The sequence below is a fragment of the Balaenoptera borealis genome (assembly GCF_965194805.1).
Source record: "Balaenoptera borealis genome assembly, chromosome: 13".
Taxonomy (NCBI): Eukaryota; Metazoa; Chordata; class Mammalia; order Artiodactyla; family Balaenopteridae; genus Balaenoptera; species Balaenoptera borealis.
Genome location: NC_138870.1, coordinates 79,030,620 through 79,053,779, shown reverse-complemented (window position 1 = coordinate 79,053,779; position 23,160 = coordinate 79,030,620). Strand labels below are relative to the sequence as shown.

At 39.5% G+C, this 23,160-nt stretch overlaps 3 long non-coding RNA genes across 3 annotated transcripts in view; 2 read left to right on the top strand and 1 right to left on the bottom strand.

Moving 5' to 3' along the window:
- LOC309609246 overlaps window positions 1-23,160 on the top strand; it is a 388,908-nt gene that overhangs the window by 96,952 nt on the left and 268,796 nt on the right. The gene's annotated exons all lie outside the window — the stretch shown is intronic.
- On the bottom strand, window positions 494-11,673 carry LOC309609254. The gene is made up of 2 exons (XR_014233347.1): window positions 11,016-11,673; window positions 494-4,158 (listed from the first exon to the last, which is right to left on the bottom strand). It is a non-coding gene; the product is annotated as an uncharacterized lncRNA (long non-coding RNA).
- On the top strand, window positions 11,711-18,376 carry LOC309609390. Its single transcript, XR_014233412.1, has 2 exons — window positions 11,711-12,682; window positions 12,760-18,376. It is a non-coding gene; the product is annotated as an uncharacterized lncRNA (long non-coding RNA).

Here is a 23,160-nt window from a genome sequence, read left to right as displayed (position 1 = left end):
TCTGTATTCTACCTCCCTTTGTTCTCAGTTGGCCCTCTCCTTCTCAGTGGTCCCTCTGGAGACCTAGCTCTCAAGCCCTCAGTAGAGATGGGCAGTGGAGGGAGGGTTCAAGTTTCTTCCATTTTGCCCACTGAAGGGTCATAAGAGAAAATGGTTTACCTGGTTCAGCCTCAGGGTGGAGCATCTCCAAGATGAACATCTTTAATCACTTCTAACCATGCATTTTTCTGCATTATTATGCTCGGGAGCTTCTCTTCCTTTCTCCCATGTTACCAAAGACCCCTTTCTATTTTAGTTGGCATAAAACAGAGTCCAAAGGAGTTGTGAGTTAATTCCCTCAGCCCCAGGGGAAAGAAGAAAATTCCATCAGGCTTCCCTTCTTGTCCAGAAAAAAGGTTTATATTACTGAGAGTAGGCAAACTGCAGGTTAAAGGCTAAATTCTTTTGGCTATAATGTAATAATAAAGCTTTTTTTTTTTTTTTTTTTTAAGAATCAAACAAAGCCTGTGCTTAAACCAATAGCAGGTGCAAATACAATCACTATCCCTCTTGCTGTGACATGTTTGTGCTGGCTAGGTCTGAAGTATTCTAAGATTGAACTGCACGGGGGTTTGGGTGGAGGGCTGATCCTGAGCAGAGAGGGCAGGTGACCTACTGACTGCCTTCAAATTTCCTCCCTGCAAGCAAAACAATGGTGCCATCGTCATTCCTCCATCTGCCCCCTCGAGGGGCAGTGGGAGAGTATGTTTTGCCTGCTTTGTTGCAAGGAGGAAAGGGAGGGTTGCTCTATCCTAGATAAGGAGGCAAAGGTGGCATTCCTATATTTTTGTTGGATCTCTTTGCATGAACAACCTCACCTGTCAAAACATGATGAAAAATGGAATTGGAACAAAGGAGAAAAAGGCAGGAACCAGTGAGAAGATGGATTGAGCCAACCAAGGCCTTAAAACACCATCTGTAATTTCATTTTATAGCTGCTAATCTTACCATTTTTAGCAAAATTGTGTTTGTGTATGTGCATGTGTGTTCATATATTCATCTTTTATGACAAACAATAGAATCGTTGTCTCTAAGCCAGTGGATATCATAACATACTGTTGTGGGTGTGTAGATGTCATCATAAATGAGTAACTTCTAGACAATGAGGATCAAACATATTAACTTGAGTTGTACAATGTCTTTTGTCACCTAACTATATGTATCTAATAATTCCCAGATCTTTAAAATGCAGTTTTGTAAACAAATTATTTTCACAGTTATCTCATTTAGTGACCTGGACATGTGCTTACCCTCTTCTTCTCTGAGGATGCCCCAGAACTGCTTCTCTTAACTTCCAGGCCCAGTCCAACACCTGTGTATCCCTTAGAATTTCATGATTTCTGAGTCTGTCTGTCCCTTGGGCTCTGCTCTCCATTTGGACTCCAAGTTCTTCCCACTCCCAGCACTTCTGGGACTCTGCAGCTGCCCTCCTGCCCCTTGCTCTGTGAGCAGCTAATGCAACATTTTCTCCAAATATTCCCTTCCCCCATTTGCCTTAACAGAAACCCAGAAGTCTCCTGAGAACGTTTCTTCCCCTCTTCAAGTTTTTCATTTCATTTGTTGTTTTTTGTTTCACTTATTGCTTTTTATCTTTCTCATGCCCCCTTGTACCTTAAGACTGAGAAGTAGAAAAAGCATCCTCCTGGCTCCCCATGGTGACTGCAAGGCATTTCTCTTCCATCTCTCCTGAAAATACCCTCTCTTGCCCCTTTCTCCCACCTTGGACCTGTGATTTCCTTGACTCATTCAAGGAATTTACTTGAGCCCCTGACCTACACACTTCCTCTCCACCCACTCCTGCCGTCATCCTGCGACTCAGCTCTCACAGGTAACCTTCTCTATACCCAGCTCCTTAACCCCATCACCCACCTCCACTCCAGCTACACACCCTCTTGGCAGCCCCTGAACCTTTATTCACATCACAAGTAACTGCTTCCTTTCTGAAATCTCCAGCTACTACCTCCTTCCTGGTAATCAGCTGACTTGCTTTGTAGCTACTTATTTTACCTTATGAGTAGAATCTGCCACTTAGAAAGAATTATTTGTAATCATCCTCTCATCTCCGTTTTCTTCTTCATCCATCTTAGAGTCCATATCCATTGATATCACTTCCTTGAAAATATTCTTGGCTCATTGGGCATTCATAGTCAGAAATAAACCTTCACCTAAACCTCACACCTTATACAAAAATTAACTCAAAATGGATCATAGATTTAAGTGTAAGATGTAAACCTATAAAATTTTTATAAGATGACATAGAAGAGAGTCTTTGGGACATAGGACTTGATAAAGAGTTCTTCGATATGATACCAAAAGCACAACCCATAAAACAAAAAATAGAAAAATCAAACTTCATCAGAATTTAAAAGTTTTGCTCTGCAAAATCCCCTATTGAGGATGGAAGGACAAGCTGAAGATTGGGGAAAATATTTGTAAAACACATATCTAACAATGGACTAGTATCTAGAATATATAAGGAGCTCTCAAACTCAACATTTAAAAAATTCCAACTTGAAAATTGGCAAAAAACATGCAGAGACTTTTCACTAGACAGGATATATGGATGACAAATAAGCAGTTGAAAATATGTTCAATATCATCGGCCATTAAGGGAAATGCAAATTAAGACCATCGCTCTACACATACTAGAACAGCTAAAATTAAAAAGTGACAACCTACTGATATAAATAAATGGTTGAATAAATAAATGAAGAGAAGAAATAAATCTGCCATCCAAATATCCAAATAATTTATGTAAGTATTCCACCCTGCAGGAGATGGTATACTTAAGTGTGGTCTACACATAGTGACTTCCTTCCAAAGATCACAGTATGGAAAGGGGGGGAGGGGGGGAGTGGAGAATAACTTTACAATGGAGAATTAACAAACAAGTCTCAGCCGGGTGATCAAGGTCAATATGAGCCAGAATAAAGTTATGTTGATAGTAGGTACCCTTGATGGATGTGATGAGAATAGCCCTTTACCTGTTCTTGCCAAAACCATAACCCCAGACTAAGCATCAGAAAACATCAGGAAATCAAATAAATGATTTGAATATAGACTTGAACCCAGTGTTTCTGCCCCTAAAGCTTTTTCTACTTTGCTTAATTTACAAATGGAAAGGTGCTTTATGGTGGATGTCAACTCAACCTACAACTATACCTACACTCAGACTACTTTGGACCACATGACATTCAGAGATTCAAAGACTAAGTGCCCCACAGCAGTGGTCCCCAACCTGATCAGGGACAAAGTTTGTACTTGCCCTTAGAACCCCTATTGTAGAAATGTCCAGCTTCCCTCTGTAAGGTAGGGAGGGCCATAATGGTTCTGTCCTAAGAGTGAGGAGCAGTGACTGGGGAGCATCCTTGGCTTACTTCCTGTGGCCCCAGCCACTCACCTAGTCTTCCTACCTGCCCATTGTGGGCAAGGTGGAAGAAAGGGCTTAGCAATGTGGGAGCTGTTGTTCTTAGAATCTTGGTTTGCCTGTACTATTTCAAATTAATTGAAACACTTTTAAGACGGATGATTTCATTTTTTAAATTCATTTTATTGAAACACAGTTGATTTACAATGTTGTGTCACTTCTGCAAAGTGATTCAGTTATACATATATATACATCCTTTTTCATATTTTTTCATTATGGTTTATCATAGGATATTGAATATAGTTCCCTGTGCTATACAGTAGGACCTTGTTGTTTATCCATTCTGTATATAATAGGTTGCATGATGATTTCATTTTTGCTCATATCAGTGTGAAATGGAATTTTTTTTTTATAAATTTATTTATTTATTTATGGCTGTGTTGGGTCTTCGTTGCTGCGCGCAGGCTTTCTCTAGTTGTGGTGAATGGGGGTTACTCTTCGTTGCGGTGTGCAGGCTTCTCATTGTCGTGGCTTCTCTTGTTGCGGAGCAGGGGCTCTAGGCGCGCAGGCTTCAGTAGTTGTGGCACATGGGCTCAGTAGTTGTGGCTTGCGGGTTCTAGAGCTCAGGCTCAGTAGTTGTGGTTCACTGGCTTAGTTGCTCCGCAGCATGTGGGATCTTCCCAGGCCAGGGCTCGAACCCTGTCCCTTGCATTGGCAGGTGGATTCTTAACCACTGTGCCACCAGGGAAGCCCTGAAATGGAATTTTTGATAGTGGTAGTAATAAAAATGAAACACCAAAACACGTTGCATGTTATAGCTCTTCCTCATGGGTGAAATCAAATACAAATGTATCAAATACATATAGTGCTACCAAATTAAAAGAAAACTTATACCAAGGAAACATAACATACATTGTATTATAAAATAAATTTGAATGTTGTAAATGTTCCTGTATTTTCATATAACTAGAAATATATCCTTTTAAAATAATCTCTGGCTAACAAATAGTGTTTCTTGGGAAGAGCTTTCTTTTGTTCTGAAATTATGAATTTCCTATGTTTTTGGTGTTGAAATTTCCTTTCCTTTTTGAAAGGATGGAAAGGTAGCTTTTTGTGATTGTTGTTGTTGGCAAAGTGAACAGTTTGGCAACTCTGTGTTAGCTCTCAGTTGCTTTGGGAGGTTTTACTTTCCTGAGAAAGTTAAGTCTGGGAACCACTAACCTAAAAATGCTATCATTATAAAATACAGGAGGAATAAAAAGACAAAAATAAAAAGAATTCTATGTAAATTAAGAATTCAGAAAATTTGGCTGGTTTCATAAGTTTGTGTTTCACGTAATACACTGTGTAAAATTTCACTTTCTTCTGCCACTTCTTTACTAGGTTATTTTTATAAACAGCAAGTCTTAAAAAGACTTAAATGGTAGAAACTGGAATATAGTATAGCTACAGAGTATATCACAATTCTTTAGAATATATATTTTTCAAGGATTAATATGTTATAAAGGTTTACTGTGGTTGTTTTCATTTGTTGCTGGTCTGTGTGTTTGCTTTGATAGTTCTGTTCTTGCTGTCACATGAATCCTATGCAATAGTGAAGATTGCAAAATGTTCTCTATGATGGTCACAGTGGTTTCTTATGTTTGTATCAAAAAAACTAAGCTGATGAAAAAAATGGAAATGTGCTTCTGAGGTTAGTCATTTTCCCCCCTTTACACTGTACAGTATAAGCAATATGGCCATTCCATGAATATTGAAAATAATTTCCTCATGAATTTCGTATCCTACTTGGGAAATTTTGAGTATGGGTGTACTTTTGCTCTGCTCAGGTGCTCAAAGACTTTGTAAGGATGTAAAAAATGGGGTACTTATTGGATTTTCTGTCCATGCCCCAGTTCAAATGAATCACATTTTGCCTCATTAGAAAGCAGATCCCTTTACTCCATCCCATTCCATCTCCATTTCAATGAGCTGTAGAAGGAAAACACAATTTCCACGACACCTATCGTTTCAGAATGAGATCATTTGCAGAGGCTGTTTCACCCACATCAGGTAGTTTTACATTAACCTGGTGTTAATAGCAAAGTTGGAAAAGGTACCTTGTGAGCGGTTCCCTGCTCAAGCTGGAGACGGAAATGTGCAGCATTGTGCCCTCTATTTTTTTTTTAAATTCATTCCCCTTTAGATTAGCTGGGCATTCCAAAATTTACTTGGACTGTAGTTTTTACTGTTGTTATTTAGAAACAGCTTAACAATGGCTACTTAGAAATAGCATGTTGCAGTTACCACAATTTAATTACAATTTAATTTTTATTACAAATATGTAGATGAAAAGATGTAAGGTCTTAATTTGGGTAGCTCCTTATATCCAAGTAGACAGAGAGCAAATTCTTTATTGGTGTCAACTTCTTTCAAATATTGAAATATCTGATGGATATTTCTTTGTAAAAAAAAAAAGTGATTTAGGAAATATGGAAATATTGGTGAGGTTGAGGACAGCAAGAAAAGATTAAGATCTCAATGATAATGAATACATGAAAATATAAGATCAAGAACATTTGGAGGGAGATCAAGTTTGGAAATGGGAAATAAATTTGTAGAAAATCACTGTAGGACACCAAAATTCCCAAACATTTTAACCTAAAATTATGTATATGTATTAAGTTCTTGCTAAAGAATAGAAGAGGTTAATATTTTTAGCAGGAAAGAAACCTTAATGGATTCACAAATTATACTTTTATTTATTCTTCCATTGTGAAGGATACACATTTGTTGGCTTAAGTAAGATCTCCTGCCTTATACAGTTTCACTGTGGAAAAAATAATATTGACCAAGCCTCTGATCCTGCCTGACATGAAATTGATATAGACTTAGAATTATGGAATTTTTCAGCTGGAAAGTACCTTTGGATGAGAGATTTAAAGGCATTAAATAACTTGTGACCTTCACCACAGTTATCATTTACAAGAAATAACAATAAACGTCATAAAGATAGAAAGTTTAAAATAATTATACTGGACAATAGCACAAACGGGGTCCTAGTTAATGAACTTGCGAGTTCTCTTTCCTACAACTGGGTAAAACCCTTGCACAGAATTCTAAACTTTTTGAAGTGGGCAACACTTTGGAGATGACGGTCTGGCTGTGCACAGAGAAGGAAACTGAGGAAAGAGAAAGGACAGTTGACAACACAAAATCTCAGAGCCACTTAGTGATAAAGCCAAGTTCAGCAGAAGGAAAGACCACAGACTTTCTGCCAATGGAGAATGAGGGCCCCTATTTCAGGGAAGCAGCATTCTGCATAGACCAGGGTAGCCTCTGAGGAGGGTGGGACATACTGAAGAACTCGAATAAACCAAGAGGTGAGGAACCCAGCCCAGACCTAACCGTACTTTGAAAGGCTCTTTGTTGATCATCTCCTTGGTGAGAAAAACTGTTAACTTGTATCAGAAACTGCCAGAGTATGACTTATAACTTGCAGTATATAAAGGAACTTAAATTAGCTGTTGGAAGCCCGGAGATAGTGTACTTAAGTGGTCAGGACCTTGGGCCCTGAATGTCAGCTGTTTGGGTTTGTCTGTAGGGTGAGAGAGAGAGGAATCGCCGTGCTAGTCTCTGTAAGTCATGCCGAAGATTTTTGGTTTTAAAATCCTAACAGCATTGAGAAATCATTTCAAACCGAGAGTGTGAAATGGAGAAGAGTGTGTGTGAATTTGTACTTGAAAAGCGTATGTGACTCCTACCACTGTCCATTACTAGTTGTGTGAATTAGATATTGATCTTGTCTGTGCCTTGGATTCTCCATCTGTAAACCGGCACTCACCTTTTACTGTTGTTATGAGGATTAAAGGAGACCATGCTCTAGTGCCTAAAACAATGCCTGGGACACGGCAGGCACTCAACGGATGATAATGGCATTCCGCTTGGTCCACATTAGGACCAAGTGGTCCTAATACGTGGGGAAAAGAAAAAGACCCAAGGGGAACAAAAAAGTTAATGATAGAACAAGAAGAAGAGAGGACATTAGTTATAAGTGGGAAACTTAGAGGGGGAGTTGCTCTGGGTTTTGAAACTGGACTTCAGAGAACTCTCACCTTTTATCCACAGCCCTTGGAAATACTGAGTCATCCATTAAGAGCATCTTTGCTCTTCAGTGCTGATAAATTTTCAGCAGCTCTACTTTGAATTGGGCTGTTTGCTTGGAATGTCTAGTGCCCAGTTTATTCTCTGAACTACAAGAACAGTAAGCATAGAACTCACGTGGAGGAAAGACTAGGTTTGGCATGTGAAGCTCACTGTAACCCAGGCCCAACCTGAATCCAATTCCTACAGCCCTCTCAACCTAAGGAATGCTTAACATATTGCACTTCAGTGGCTCAACATTAAGCCGAGGCTCCCAACATGAAGCCATCAGGACCCTTCCCATCCAGCCTCTGCCTATGTCTTCCGTGTCATCTCACACACTCTCACAGCGACACTAAAGGACCAGTAGGTTCTGTTCTTTCCCCCTACATGAGAGCATCTTCTAACCTGTGCTTTTGCTCAGAAGGGTCCTGCCCTCCCTGCCTGCCCATTCTGGCCCAGGTGACTCCTATTCCTACTTTTCTCCCCTCCCTGGGAAGGCTTCTCTGATGCCTGTGACTGGGAAAGGTACCTCTCCCCTCATATCCTGCTCTCACAAATCACACTCCTGGTTCCTCCTGTTGGCTTTGAGCTCTTGGTATCAATTGTATTCAGTGCCTGGCTTATGGAAGTCTTTGTTACAATGAGTGAGCCCTTTGCTCCATGCCTAATGGCTCACTCTCTGTCCCTGGGCTTATTCCTCTTGTTGGGGTAAATTTCATTTTCAGAATTACTGAAACTCTTGCTCTGTATATTATGCGCCTCTTTGTATTGCTGTTTATTTCACTATCTGTAAATTAGGCTTTTCCCATAAACCAAGTATTTGGAGAAAGACAGCAGCTTGTACATCTCTTTATCCCAATAACTTTAATTTAATATCTAACCCATGGGGTGCTTGGTAAATAGTGGTCAGTGATGAAGACGCCGGTTTCTGTCTTCACTCTGGTTTCTGTCCTCCAGCCACTAAATCCCACTCATCCTTAAAGTCTTCCTCTTCCGTGGATATCTGCAGTGTCTACTGCTATTATTTTTCTTTGGAACACTTAATCATTCACTGTTGTTTACTTTTATTTAGCTACTCTGTGTATCTCTTGTATCTCATACAAGTGTTGTTGTTATTGTTGTTTTTACCAAAATTGGGTCTGCGCCTCATATTCTTTTTGTAACACTTCCCTCCCCTAATATGTAAAATCTTTCTTGTTAACCTCATTACATTGAGATGAGCAGGAAAGGAAATGATAAAAAATGAACAGGTGAATGCCTTGTGTATACATATGTTTGGGAGAATATGATGTGTGGGTCTGGTTGGTTTGGGAATGATAATGGGCAACTAAAAGGACTTTTTATAGATCTATATCTAAGGATTAGTTGCTTAAATAATTGTTGTATTCATTAATGAAATGTTGAAAACACTTCAGAAAAGTGGAATTAAATTGGTCAAAGTTAAGAAGCATAAACCATTAGTTTGGTTAGAGAAAGCAGTGACACGTGGTGGGTAGAGCTTGGGCTTTTGCATCAATCTGGGTTCGATTCCTTACTCCCCCATTCACTGTGGGACTCAGGCAAGTAATGCAATCACTCCAAACCTCAGCTCCTTTCCTGTATAATAGAACTGAGAGTACCTGCCACACAGGATTATTGTAACAATTAAATGAGCTAATGCATACCGAGCAGTTAATTTGAGACCTGGGACAAATTAGCTATTAATTATGATGATAAGGATGAAAGATAAGGTTAAGGATGCCAGAGATTGAAGGGTAGAATTATTGCTGGTTGGAAATTAAGGATGCAGGAAGCTTTTCATGGGGCCTAAGGAAGGGTATGAATGAAACTCGAGGCAATGGGGGGAAAAAGATGAATGAAACAGTGAAGAGCTGCTCACTAAAGGAGCAAGCGCCTAGGGGAAGAAAAATTAAAGGAAAGAAGATCAAGATGTGAAAAGTTAAAAGTGGGGCTTATTAGAAAGGAGTATAAAGAGAAAAGGGAGAAGCAATGAACTACGGTATGAGAAAATATCCGAACTACCTAGAACAACATTGCCACTCATTCAGGAAACACGCAGGGTGCTCTGCCCTTGGTCAGGCAGCATGAAAACCAGCTGATCCAGAGAGAGGTAATCCAACAAGGACAGTGAGTCACGTTGCTATGGAGACTGTGGTCAGGGAGGCAGAAAGGCAGAAGAGATCTCAAAGGTTATGCAGTGGCTCACCGGGCTCTGCCCTCTTAGCTCCAGATCTATGCTCCATGTCTATATAAATAAATATTTCTAGTCCAGCAATTTACCTACCAACACCCAAAGAAACAGCATGTGGACAACACCTCAAATTCTTCATATCCAAAACAAAGCCCATTATCATCTCTCCAAAACTCTTTGGCACCACCTCCTTCTCTATGTTGGTTAATGCTGCCAATCCCACTAAACTCTAGGCTAGAAAAGTTGTCTTCATCTTCCATCTCTCCTTCTCTCGCATGTTTTGGCATCAGGTCAATTGCCTCTGCAGTAACTCTTGCATTCATCTTTTCCTCTCTCACTACAACTGCCTTAGTCCAGGCCTGCATTTGTCTAGAACTTCAGAGCTGGAAGAGACTTCATTTAACAGAGATTCAAAGTGGTGAAGTGAGTTGCCCAAAGTCACACAGGCAGCCAGTGGGCCAGTCAGACCAGTATGACGAGCCTATGGGTCAATCAATCTTTCTTCCAATTCCTGATGTTTGAGGTGCATAAAGATATGCACACAGCAAAAGTGAGTTAGTAGACCTCAAAGTCTCCAAGAGCAAGCTCATGGCTTTAACTTGTACCTCTCAGCAAATGACTGCCAAATCTATCCTCCATACTAAATCTTTTCCTGAGCTTAGTTTCACATTTCCTATAGCCTGCTGGACATCTTCAATCAAAAGTCCTGCCAACACTTAAAACTCAGTATGCCTAAATGGAAATTCCTCACTTTCCTCCTTCCCACCCAGAAAGGCAGAGGGTAGCGATGAATTAAAAATTGGGATGTGGATTTTTATCTCATCTCTGCCATTTACTAAATTCACCCCGTGAAGCCTCAGTTTCTTTAATTATAAAATGGAAATAACAATAGTACTTACTTAATAGAACTACTGGGAGAAATAAGAGACCCAATAATTATATTAAGCACTTAGCATGGTGTCCATAATGCAGTAATTGCTCAATAATATTGAGAAAAACACAACATTATCTTCAATTCTTCTTTCTTGCTTCCCAAATCCAATCAGTTGCTGAGTCCCATGACTCTAGCCCTGGGTATTCCTTGCATTCAGCTACTCCTCTCTATTCTTACTCCCAGAGAAATGAGAACCTTGGCTGATAATTTATGGACCTACAAATAATCATACCTTGACTGCCACAAAAATAACTTTCTTCTCCACCCAGCTTTTCCCTCCCCTCCTGTAGTTTTCTCTAGGAGGACTTGGGTTGCTCAGGTGGAAGTTATATGGATTATATTTCATTTGAATAGCTTACCGTGTAGCACAGTAATGTCTTTGCACATGATTAAATGAGTCAGGTCAACTTTTCTGCAAGTTTTCTTCCATTGCAGCAGTAACATCCACATTTAATTTGTTGGCTTATATAACACAATTTCCTGCTTTCAGCCTAAAATAAATAAAAAGGAACACTGCCAGCAAAAAACCAGTTAGCCCAACCTGCTTTGCTTTGCCCAACCCCACATTATAGGTCAATTGTTTCATTATAGTTTGTTTACAGGGAAGCTGCCAGTGTCTAAGATGTAAGGCATTCAGAAAATTGTTCAAACAATGGATTCGCAGTACCTAGAATCCCTGTGACTCAGTTTTCCACAAATGTGCTATTAGGGGAAATGCTCACAGATCAGCAACTGTGCACTTTTGCTGGCAGTACAGACATTGCTGATGTGCACAATTCCAAACTGCAAGCAGTTTCCCCAGTGGAAACAATGAGAACAGAATCATAGCATTAAACAGTTGGCAGGGAATTTAGAGATAACTTAATCTACCCCTTTGTTTTGGACACAATCCTGCTTTAAACTATTTTGAACAGATAAAAATCCATGCTATTGTAATGGGTTTTCTTCAGTAAACTGTCTTCAGATACCCCCACCCTCCAAATTAGGGAGTAATTCCTTCTGTTTGCAGCAGACAGTATGGTTGCCTAGCCAAGAGCCTTTGCCCATGTTCTCCTATTTGGTAAAGAGCCCATTTGAAGGGGTTGCCCATCCCTTCCCTATGTGTCTCAGGGTTAAATTCTGATCAGTCTGAGCTTGCCAGTGATTGCTTTGGAAAGGGCAGGTGCCCAGTTCTGTGCAATAAAATGTAATGAGAGGCCAGTGAAAGCAAGCTTCTGGGAATGGTTTCCTTGCTCCTAGAAGAACACTTCCAGGAAAATCAGTCCTTCTTTTTGGCTGGGCATGATACTCAGAGCTGTGGGAGCTCCCTTGCATCCATGAAGGGAGCCAGCCAAGGGCAAGGCCACAGAGTGATAACGGCAGACCAGAGATATGGAGAGACTCTGGGTCTTTGATAATATCATTGAGCTGCTAAATCAATGAACCTGGGGGTCAATCTACCCCAGGATTTCTTGTTATATGAGATAGTCAATTTTCCTTATTGTTTATACATTGGTGACTATAAATTGGTGGCTTTGTTGTCCAGAATTTTGTGGGAGATGGACATTCAAATCTCCATATCCAGATAAAAGTCATTCCAGAGAATGGAACAATATTTCAAATGCAAGCATTTAGAGAAACTAATGGTATAAACAGTAGGATCTACTTTGACCAAGCGTGCCAAGCTGAAATTATTTCTTTTTTTTGATAAAATTACTAGATAGTAAATTACATATCAGAGAAAGTCATGAAAATATTTGATTTTAGTAAATAAACATCAGATAAAACTGTTTATAATATTTTGGTCAAGAAAATGGGAAAATATTGGGGAAAGATGCAGATGTTGAAGAAATTCAAAATGCTAAAGGAAGACAAGATTGATTGGCAGGTCATGGCACTTTAAGGGTACTGTGACAGCAAATACATAATGGTACAGGCAGGCAATCAGCAGGGAGGAGGCTGACAAGTGTCCAATACAAATGGTGGGGCATACTAAAAGATGGACAGTGTACTGGGAATAGGGTGCAAATGGTAATTGGAAACCTAGGTAGGCAAAAGTTGGGGGCATACTAAAAGATGGACAGTGTACTGGGAATAGGGTGTAAATGGTAATTGGAAACCTAGGTAGGCAAGAATTGGCAGCACAGAAAAATGGACAGGTTACAGGCTTCCAATTTTTGTGTTGGATTTTAGGAGGAAAAAAGTTCTTGTATGGGGACTTAGAGGAAGCAGATGAAAAGAACCCAAGTTTAGGGACTTCCCCAGTGGTCCAGTGGGTAAGACTCCACGCTCCCAATGCAGGGGGCCTGGGTTTGGTCCCTGGTCAGGGAACTAGGTCTCACATGTAAGCCACAACTAAAGATCCCGTGTGCCGCAACGAAGATCCCGCAATGAAGACCCAGTGCAGCCAAAATAAATAAAAACAAACAAACAAACAAACAAAACTCTCCAAAAAAAGAGAACCCAAGTTTAACTATTTTTTTAAAATGGAAGTGCTCTAATCATAGGATAACAGGGGTTAAAAAGCAGTTCATCAAGACAGTAATTTAAGAATAGGCCACATGGCAGAAGCCTAGCTGTTACACCTTGGATGAGAGCCAATACTATACTAGGAGGAAACATGACCCAACTCTAAGTTCTAGAGTTTAATTCTGGAGACCTTCAAATTCCTGGGATTGTTCCTAGACATATGGGCAGGCCAAGCCCATAGATGGAAATCTCTATAGCCTCAGCTATAGAGAGAGTAGATATACAGAGAGAGGGAATCAGGAAGGGCCTTACCCAAACACTGTTGATTAATTAATGGATCCATATCAGTTTTGTGGAAAATCTCTTAATTATTTGTCTGAGACCTTTGTCCATGACCCTGGCCTGTTCAAATATTTTTATTATGAACTTAAATGAAACAAAGAAGATATAAAAATCAGATTTGTGGACAACACAAAGTTGGAAAAAACTGCTAAAATTTTGTAGTCAATAATCAAAAAGTTGAGTGTAGTTGAACCTGCATCTGGTTAGTAGCTGTTACGCGGCTCTTAGCAATGTTGCAATAAAATACTTAAAACGACAGAAAAATCTTGAAAACTCACAATGCAGTATACTGGGATTATGTCCAAGGACTGGTTCACTGTGAGAAAGTCTCAGAGGAATTTCCATGAATTACAAGACAAAGAGAAAGTAATTGAAGGAGGTCAGTGGTAGATCCCATGTACTCATGTGGTGAGCCATTCTGATGGAAAGGGTTTGTCTCCCATCTGCTCTGTCTCAGAATCAGAAGCCCAAGATCAATCCCATCCAGAAACATACATAGTTCATTGCAGGTCTTTTGCTCTGTGTGTGTGTGTGTGTGTGCGTGTGTGCGTGTGCGTGTGTATTAGACTTATAACTTTATCCTATCATATGGTGAGCCATTTTTCTCCACACCATTTACCAAAACAGTTTATCTTTTCCCTACTAGGTTTTGATGCCACCTCTTTCATGGATCAAAATCTTATGGTCTGTTTCTGGACTCTATATTCTATTGTCCTATTGTCTGTTCCTGTGCCACTACCAAATTGTGTTTTTTAATTACCTTGGTTTTGTAATATGTCTTAATATATGGTAGGGGAATTCCCTCCCCCACTTTGTTCTTCTTTTTTTCTTGAGAAAAAATCTTTAATTTTTTTTTCATGTAAATTGAGCAAATACTCCCTAGCCCCCAAATTTTACTGGGCTCTTGGTGGGAATTATATTAAAATCATAGATTAGTTTGGAGAGAATTAGAACCTTTATCATGGTTAGGTTTCTCCACCTGAGCATGCCCTATATTTCCATTTATTCTTTAACTGCTTAAGTACTGTGATACTCAAAGTGTGGTCAATGGATCAGCTCCATGAGCCTCACCTGGGAGGTTTTGAAATGCTCACTCTTAGGCTCCGCCCAAAAACTACCAAATCAAAATCTGCTTTTTAAACAAGCTCACCAGGTGATTTGTATGTAATTAAAGTTAGAAAAATACTACTTTAGTAGAATTTTAAAGATTTCTCCAAGAGATTTTGTGCATACTTGTTAGGTTAATTCCTAGATTAACATACCAACAGTTCTAAATAGTTTTTCTATTGACTCTCTTTCGAGTTTTCTGTGACTATTTATATCACCTGAAATGACAGTTGAGCCTCTTGACTCTCTTTTCCTTCCTATCTTTATATTTCTTTCTTTCTCTTGATTTATTTTAGTGGCCAAGTCTTCCAATATCACATGGAAAGTAAGGGTGAGAAAAGGCACCCTAGTTTTGTTCTTAGCCTTAAAGGAAATACTTCTAATATTTCATCAATAAATACTAAATTTGCTGCTGAGTTTTAGTGGATAACCTTATCAGGTTATGGGACTTCTCTATTCTTTGTTTTCTACAAAGCTTTTTCAAAAGTTTGAAATTGATTTAAACTTTATTTTCTGCATATATAAGAGAAAATCATGTGATTTTTGTCCTTTCACCCATTAACATGAATTACACTGCTATAATTCCTGTCTTTGAACTATCCTTACATTCCTGGAATAAATAATATACTGTTATAATTCACCCTTCACTCTCTCTTTTATTAGATAATGTAGAATAAAGCATGTTGCTCTTCACATTAATTAAATTATAAGAGTTAAAGTGCAATTGAACTTAATTTTGGTGACTGAAAAAATAATTTGTTCTTATTTTCTGCCTCTTTAATCAAAAGAACATGGGTGAAGGCAGACACATAAAACTTCTCAGGGAGAAAAATAACTCTTGTTTGTGACCTCGATAAATATTTGGAAGAAAGGAATGAATATAATTGCTATCTTTTTCCCATGGTTTTTTGGTTCAATAACCTGGATAAACTTGGAGATTGATTCATAGAGATGAATGTTCTCATGTGCTGCTATTTCCACAGTATAACAGGGCAGTTACCTTGTGGTCAAGCTCCTCTTTTCCTCTCTGTATCAAAAGATGACGCTCTTAATTTCAATTACCATCTCTGTATAGGTGTGGCACAGAAGACCCAAGACACAACCATTTGATATACTGCTCCTACAAGGTCTTTTCTCTACGGCTAAAACTTCTGATTAATAAAGTCCAGTTAAGCGTAGAGTGGACTGAGGCCTCCACACCAAAAGCCACCCCACTGCTGATGTGTAACATGCTAGGCCAGGATGGTCTGTTCTCTTGATGCAAAATAGCTGAGCAAGGCCCTTGCAAGTCAGGCATCAGTGGGATCTTCTCTGTTGGCTGATTATAACAGTGCATCTCCTCTCTTCCCAGTTTATGAGTGTCTGCTTTGAGCAGGAGTTCTTAATCTTTCAAGAATCCTCTGGAAGCTCTTTCCAGAAAATTGAAAAAAAGAAAAGAAACACATTATTTCTGGAAGTTCATAGCCATGGTTTCAAAGCCATGGTCTGAGTAGGGGTCTGTGGACTATAATTTAAAACCCCTGAGATAGAGCAAGCGTAGAAAAAAGGCTAAAAGCATCACAGTGGAGTCGACTTTTAGTTTCAGAGAGCCACTCAAAGGATATGCTCATTTTCTTGACAGTTTCGGTTTTGTAGGTGAATAGCTCAGCTAAACTGAGCAGCAGCTTGCCATGGATTTTGTGTTTGCGACGTGGTAGTGTGTAAGGAGTGCAAAGTTGCACAAAATCTTATCAGGCCTTCAGGCACTTTGAGGAATAGTGCTAACAGCCAAAAACATCCATAACTTTTTGCGGATTTACTTTGGTACAATCTTCTGGACAATAGTTATCATGGATTACTCCTGGAAGACCGGACAAAGGCCGTGGCTGACACTCAGCCTTCCCAGAACTGGGCATTGATTCTAACACCAGTTTTCTAGTCATTTGTCATATCCTGGGTTATGGCCATCTTCATTCATCTGCTGACTCATACAGTCCATTCATTTATAAAATATTTAATTGGCATCACCATAAATCCAACCATGCCTATTAAGGGTGAATATTCATCTTCTTCTTTGCCAGGAAATGTACAATGAAAAAATACCCTTTGGGGTAAAAACAGGCTAAAGAGAAAGGAATATTATTTTCATTTAACTGATTTAACTGCTATAGCCTGAGTCTTCATTCAGAAAGTAGACAAGTACTGCAGCAAAGCGGGGCGTGTAAGAAAAGTAGGATGAAAGGTCTGTGATTCATTTTTTACGTCTGGCATGTTGTGGCGGGAAGGACAAAATAACAGTGATAAAGTGACTTTACACCTAATCCTAATCTTAGATTTTAGATATTGAGCACTTGTATAAATCTTAAACGAAGCCAAAAAATATACCAAGGGAGAAATGCACATCTTTAAATTTTTGTAGAAATAATAGAAGTGCCAAAACATATGCCCTTGATTAGATTCTAATAAATCAAATTACACTTTAATCAAATCCATTTTTTGTTTCAAAGATCTAAAATAATTAAAACCATTGAATAAGATACCCTACTATTTACAGCCTAATGATTTATACTTTTAATTAACTTCAGAACGTGTAGTTATTTTATTTGGGTTCTGAAGAGTTTTCCCACCCTGGATCCAGAATAAAAGCACTGCTAGAAACCACCATTGATTATATAATAGAAAATCCAGCAAGGTACAAATCTGATTTTTACTTTGATTTGGTTTTGGTTTGTATGTTTGTTTTTAAATTAAAATCACATATAATTTTTGAATTGAGATTAACTTTTTTTTTTTCATTTTGGAAAGCTATTAGTAAAAGCTTTTTCAGGACTAAAGTATGAAGGAATTTTGAAAAGGACTGACCTTTTTTCCCTGCTCTGGAACCTTCAAGAATATAAAACTGAGATATTATACCCTCAATTAAGCTATTAATTCTACCAGTTGCTAAAATGTAATACTGTTTTTGTTGAATTTCTTCAATCATAGAAAGTACTGAACAAGATAGTTTTTATATAAGAAAAAAAAGGGGAGATTAGAAATGATGTGTACACTAGAACAATACTACATGTCCTTCTCTTAGACCTGCTCTATCTAATACTGTAGCCACTAGCCATAAGTGGTATTGAGCACTTGAAATGTAGTATCAGGAAGGAAAAACTTCCTCCATCCTTTAAGGTTCAGTGACTGGGGACCTGCAAGATAAACTAACAGAAGACAGATTAATAAGAGAAAAGGCACAATTTTTACTACTATTGATGTGTACAGAAGTTCAGAAAAAGGAAGTGAAATTCAAAGAAGTGGTTAGATTTGGGGGCTTATATACCATTTAAACAAAGGAAAGGAAGTTTGGATTTCAAGGGATAATAAATCATGGGGAAATGACTAGGAAATATATGGGGGAACTAATGGAAGATAAGGGTTATCTAGTAAGGCCCACTGATGCAAATTCATCTCTGAGTCTCCAGTGATGAGTTGCTCTTCCCTTCCTGGTGCAGGAAGAGGAGCACCTTCACAAAGGAAAGTGTATGCTCTGCTTTTAGGCAGATTATGGGAGGGCAGAGAATTCATCCTGCATCTGCTGATTCTCAGTTAGTCCACTTCAGTTCAAAATCATTCTTATGCCAAAGTGGCATATTTTGGGATGGCATATCTTAATCCCCTTCAGTAGGAAATCTGAATTCAGATGTGACTTAAGTATAAAATACACACTAGATTTTGAAGACTTAGTATAAAGAAAAAAAGAATGTAAAATATCTCATTAATTTTTTATATTGATTACTGGCTGAAATGAATATTTTTAATATTTTTTATATACAGGGCTAAATGAAATGTATTATTAAGTTAATTTCATCTGTTTTTTTCTCTCTTTTTTTAATGTGTCTACTACAACATTTACAGTGGCATGTGGCTTGCATTCTATTACTGGGAGACAGTGCTGTCCTGGACATTAAATAAATGACTCAAGTTGAGGATATATTTGGTTTTTAATAGAGTGGCCTTCATTGCCAGATGTACAGCAGATGTTAGCTAATTTACTAACATTTGTTAGAATGATAGCAATTTAAACTCAAAAATGACTTTAACAATGGGAAGACCTGCTGGCATGCTCAAAACAATGGAAGGCATTTGTGTTATTGTGTTTGTTGTTTTAAACTTTCAGTGATATATGGGTAGTCTATTTGGGGTGACACTTTTCATGTCCACTTCAAAGACAGCCCTCTGTTCTTTAGACTGTAAGACAAGGGCAATAAATCCTGAGTTGAATTGTAGGGATGAGATCAAGTTAAACAGAAGGAAGATCTGATGAAATGAAATGTTAATTGAAGGGCATTCCCTGGTGGCTTTCATCCCTACAGAGAACGTGACCATTTATACAACTGTAATGTTGCAAACATTATCTTCCAGGTCACATCAACCTGAGATAGAGTGAGAAAGCAAGATAATAGTAATTAAAAGAAAAACTGTTATTTCACACAAGCCCCCCATCAGCTGATTCCTGGAACTTTTCTGAGTCTTTCTCAATGTCTCATGATGGCTGTGGGGATGGCTGTGAGTAAAACCCAAGGGGTCCTTCGGTCCCACACGTTCTCTTGGCTTCCCAATCCTGAAATGGCTCCCAATCATTTCAAGGGTATTTTGGGACCAGAGTTCACCACACCTATGACCTGCCAGTTCTGCACCCGCTCCCTTGGCAGTGGTGGAGCTGATGCCACTCCTCCCAGTTGCTGCCTTCAGCCAACGATGCCGGCCTCTGTGTGCCCGGAGCCAGTAGGCGGGAGCCTCCACACTCTACAATAGCTCGCCCCTCTCCAGAGGAAACCGGGACCTTCCTAGCTTCTTTCTGTCCCTCCTTCTATGGGGAAAGTCGACCTTGGACTTAACTAGTTTGGGCCTTGGCAACAGGCCTATCTCACTCTCAGCCTTTGTCTTGTGCTTATGTTTGGACAATGTTGAATTTTACCTGAAGGTTGAGGAAAACCTTTGCCCTTTTGTGTTCTGGAAAATGGCTTACTGCAAGAAACCACCTTTCTCAATATCACTTAAGACTCACGAAGGTCCCCCTGGCTTACCTGTGACAAGGCAAGACACAGACTCCAAATTCCCACTCTTTGCCTCATAAGTGACTGGTTGGACTGCCTGCCGCCACCAATCAGTCCGGGCAAAGTGTTTGTCAACCTAGCTTTGCTTAAACTTCTCTCCTAATCCTAGGTCCCTGAACTTTGGCCCACCCTCAGCGGGAGCCAGCCTACACCCACTCATTGAGCGTCCTCCTTAAAATAGGCTGGCCTCAGGGTGAAACCTCCCCTGACCTGCTATCCCATCATGCCCTCCTTTCATCCCACTTCCCCCACCCAGTTCTTGTTTATTGCTCTCCCTATCAAAGAAAACCCCGTTTTACTCACTCTGTAGACACTTGAGGACCTTGTGATCAAGGCTTCTCCCTACTACCATAGTCCCTTTCTTCCCCTTGCAATAATCCTTCTGAACAAAGCCCTTCTTACTAAATCCAGATTTGGTTTTTATTTGATTTTTACAGTCAGAGGAAAGAATGCCTCAGAGGAGCCCCAGCCTGAAGTTCTACTCCCTCCAGAAACCCGTGCTTACTTGCCTTAGTATGAGGTAAACCCTGAAGTTGAATCAATGTACTGTAATTTTTAAAAAAGGATTTTGCTATGTTTGCATATATTAAAAGGACTTCACAGATGTAACCCATCAGCAGAGGGTTAGTATCTAAGAATGGTGTAGTCAGGAAGTCTTGGGCTCTGGGAAACACGTGCCTGTCTTGAGTGTCACCTGCCAGCTGTGCAGCGGGGTGACATCACCTTCCTGAGACATATATTCACCCCGCTACCAAACATTGTTGAGTGGCAGTACCTGGGCCAGGTTCAGCCCCAGGTTTCCTTTATGTGGTTCACACAGTATTGAAAACATTTCTTTTAATTATTTAGCACCATTTTAAAAAATCAGGAGACTTCACATAAATCTACTGGCTTCTCTTGAAAAATGGGACCCAGAAACATTGTTTGCACCTCCCCATAGGGAACAAGCCCTCATAACTGGCCTGCTTTGCTCGTTGACATGACTGTCTGGCCTGTGGCCTAACATTGTTAACCCTGACCATGGCATGGAGCAAACGGTACTTTCGTCATTTAGTTGTTTAGAGGTCAAAATAAAGTGCAAAGTGGCCCCCCAGTAAGACCTCTGTGACCTCAATAATTGCTACTTCATCCTCACCTGCTGGTGTTTAGGCTCGTGGGCTTACATTGAGTTTCAAGCATTTACATAGACTTTCTACTTTGAGTACATGGCTAATGGTTAAAAATAACAACAAAAGAAAGGTTAGAAGTGCATTTGAGATGAAGCAAATCCTTAGGGAAAATGAAGCGAACTTCAGAATCTTGAAAATGTGTTTGAAAGATAAACATGCTTTTTTAAGATTAAAATCTTAGACTGTAGCTATGTCTTCCAAATGAATCATTTAATCAATGAGATAGTTCATTGGGAAAATAGATGTTTTCCCTACACTGTGCCAAAGAAAAACCTGATTTAATTGATTTTTACGATTAAATTGAGGGAGGTGGCTGATTGTTTTTGCAAACTCATTCATGCCCTTTATTGATTTGGTTTAAAGTTTAGCCATTGAACATTAAAGTGATTAATCTACCTTGAACTGACAAAGGCAAGGACAGTCACCAACTGAAAGCACCATACATAATAAGCTGTGTCACAGCTGTTATGGATTTTTGAGTTCAGATTTCCTTGAAAATTTGTATCTGATCACTGGAATATGAAGGCTAGAGTACTAGGATTATGAATCTCTGCCTCAAGGTTAGCTCTGGACTACCCAAGCTGCCTCAACTGTTTCTTCATTCTAAGAGGGTTCAAAAGTTTTCACAGAGAACTAACTTGCTGGTCCCATTTCCTCTCTGAAGATTTTTTAGTGGATCCAAACCTTGAAGAGGCTTCTCCCTCTTACCAGTCTCCCTTGCGGTTCCCACTAAGCCTACTGTGACCAAGTACCTATTTCAAAACTCTCAGGGGGCTCTTTGTCCCCCCAGGCCTTGTTGAACCCTGAAATCCAGGGTCAGTTTTAAGAATGTTGTGCTCAGTTAAACAGCTTAGGAAGAATACTCCCATCTTGACAGTCTACAGGCATCTCTCCCCAGGCCTTAAAACCCTCGTTTCTCAGCATGAAGTGCAGGGTGGGGTTTGGCAGAGGTCTGCCAGCCTCTCCTCCAAGACTTGCAACTTCTCCCAGCCTCAGGCTTCTCTTTCACAACATGCACAATATTCTCTACTTCTGGATGCTTCCCTGGCTTCTCTTCTTTAAAAACGATGCCACTTCTTTTCCCCGGTGGAGGTCTTTGAATGCTTCTGGCATTTTCACAGATTGCTTTCTTTTTTTTTTTTTTTTCCTTAAACTTTGGTTATGAAGCCAAATGTGGCAAATTTAAGCATTTCATTAGTTGTTACTAAGCTGCTTCCCTGCTTGCTTTGTAAACTCTTTCCAGGACCCAACGAAAGTTTAGTCACTTATATCAGTTTTTTGAAGTGAACTAGCACCCTCTGTAGGCCAACCTTTTTATGAGTATGAGATGCCACACCTCACATAGAGTGTTAAGTTTCTAATGCCTAAGGCAAAAAAGTCACAGTGTCAAAATTATTCCTGAAAAATCCCTGAAATTATCAGGCAGCATAAAAACCATGAATTAGCTTCTCTTTTTTTTTGTCTTTTAATGTGCTGGTTGCCTCCCTTTTTCTAGAGCAGTGGAACTTCAGTGGGGGAAGGAAGATAGGTTAAATAAAGAGATGGTCTCTTTCTCAACTCCTCTTATCTCTCCTCCCCTCTGCTTACTTGGAGAAGCTCATGCAGTATATTCATTCAGCAATGTTTATTGACTGTCTACTGCGCGTCAACTACCATTATAGTTTCTAACACCTAGAGATCCCTGCTCTTATGGAGCTTTATTCTAACAAGGAGATGAAGATTAAAGTCTAGATTTTGAAAAGAGATGCTTTTTTTTCTGAGAGTGAGACGTATTCTGAGGATAATAAAACAGGAGCATGGCTTAGAGAGTGATGGGGGCAGCCGGTTTTAAATAGTTATCCCGAGCTTCCAGGAAGAGGTGACTTTAAGCAGAGATTTGGATGAAGAAACAGGTGTATTAGCTTGATGACTGTTGCAAACAGTGGGGAGGGGAGTTGATAAAACTATTCCTCAAGCACTTTAGCTACCTTGTCTCTGAACTTAGTGGTTTGAGTTTGTTTATTGAACATCTTCTTCAGGTTTGTTGAATAGCTTTTCATTTAGCTTAACACATTGTTGGTAACCATAAACAGATTGTTCTTATTTATTTTAAATAATAGGATGTAGTTAATAATTCCGAGCTATTCTTATCTGTAGGAAGTGAGGCTGCAGGAGTTAAGAAACAGGAAGAGCATGCCATTTCAGGATACACCTGCTACTTTAAACCTTCAGGGTGAAACAGCAAGTCTTCCTTTCATCATCATTTGTCCCCCATCCTGGGAGCACTTCCTCAGGGTAATGTCCTGCCTTAGCCATTCTTCTCTGAGGGGACTCTTCTAGGACAGCGTAACAATGCTGTTCTGACCTTGAAGGACCCAGGG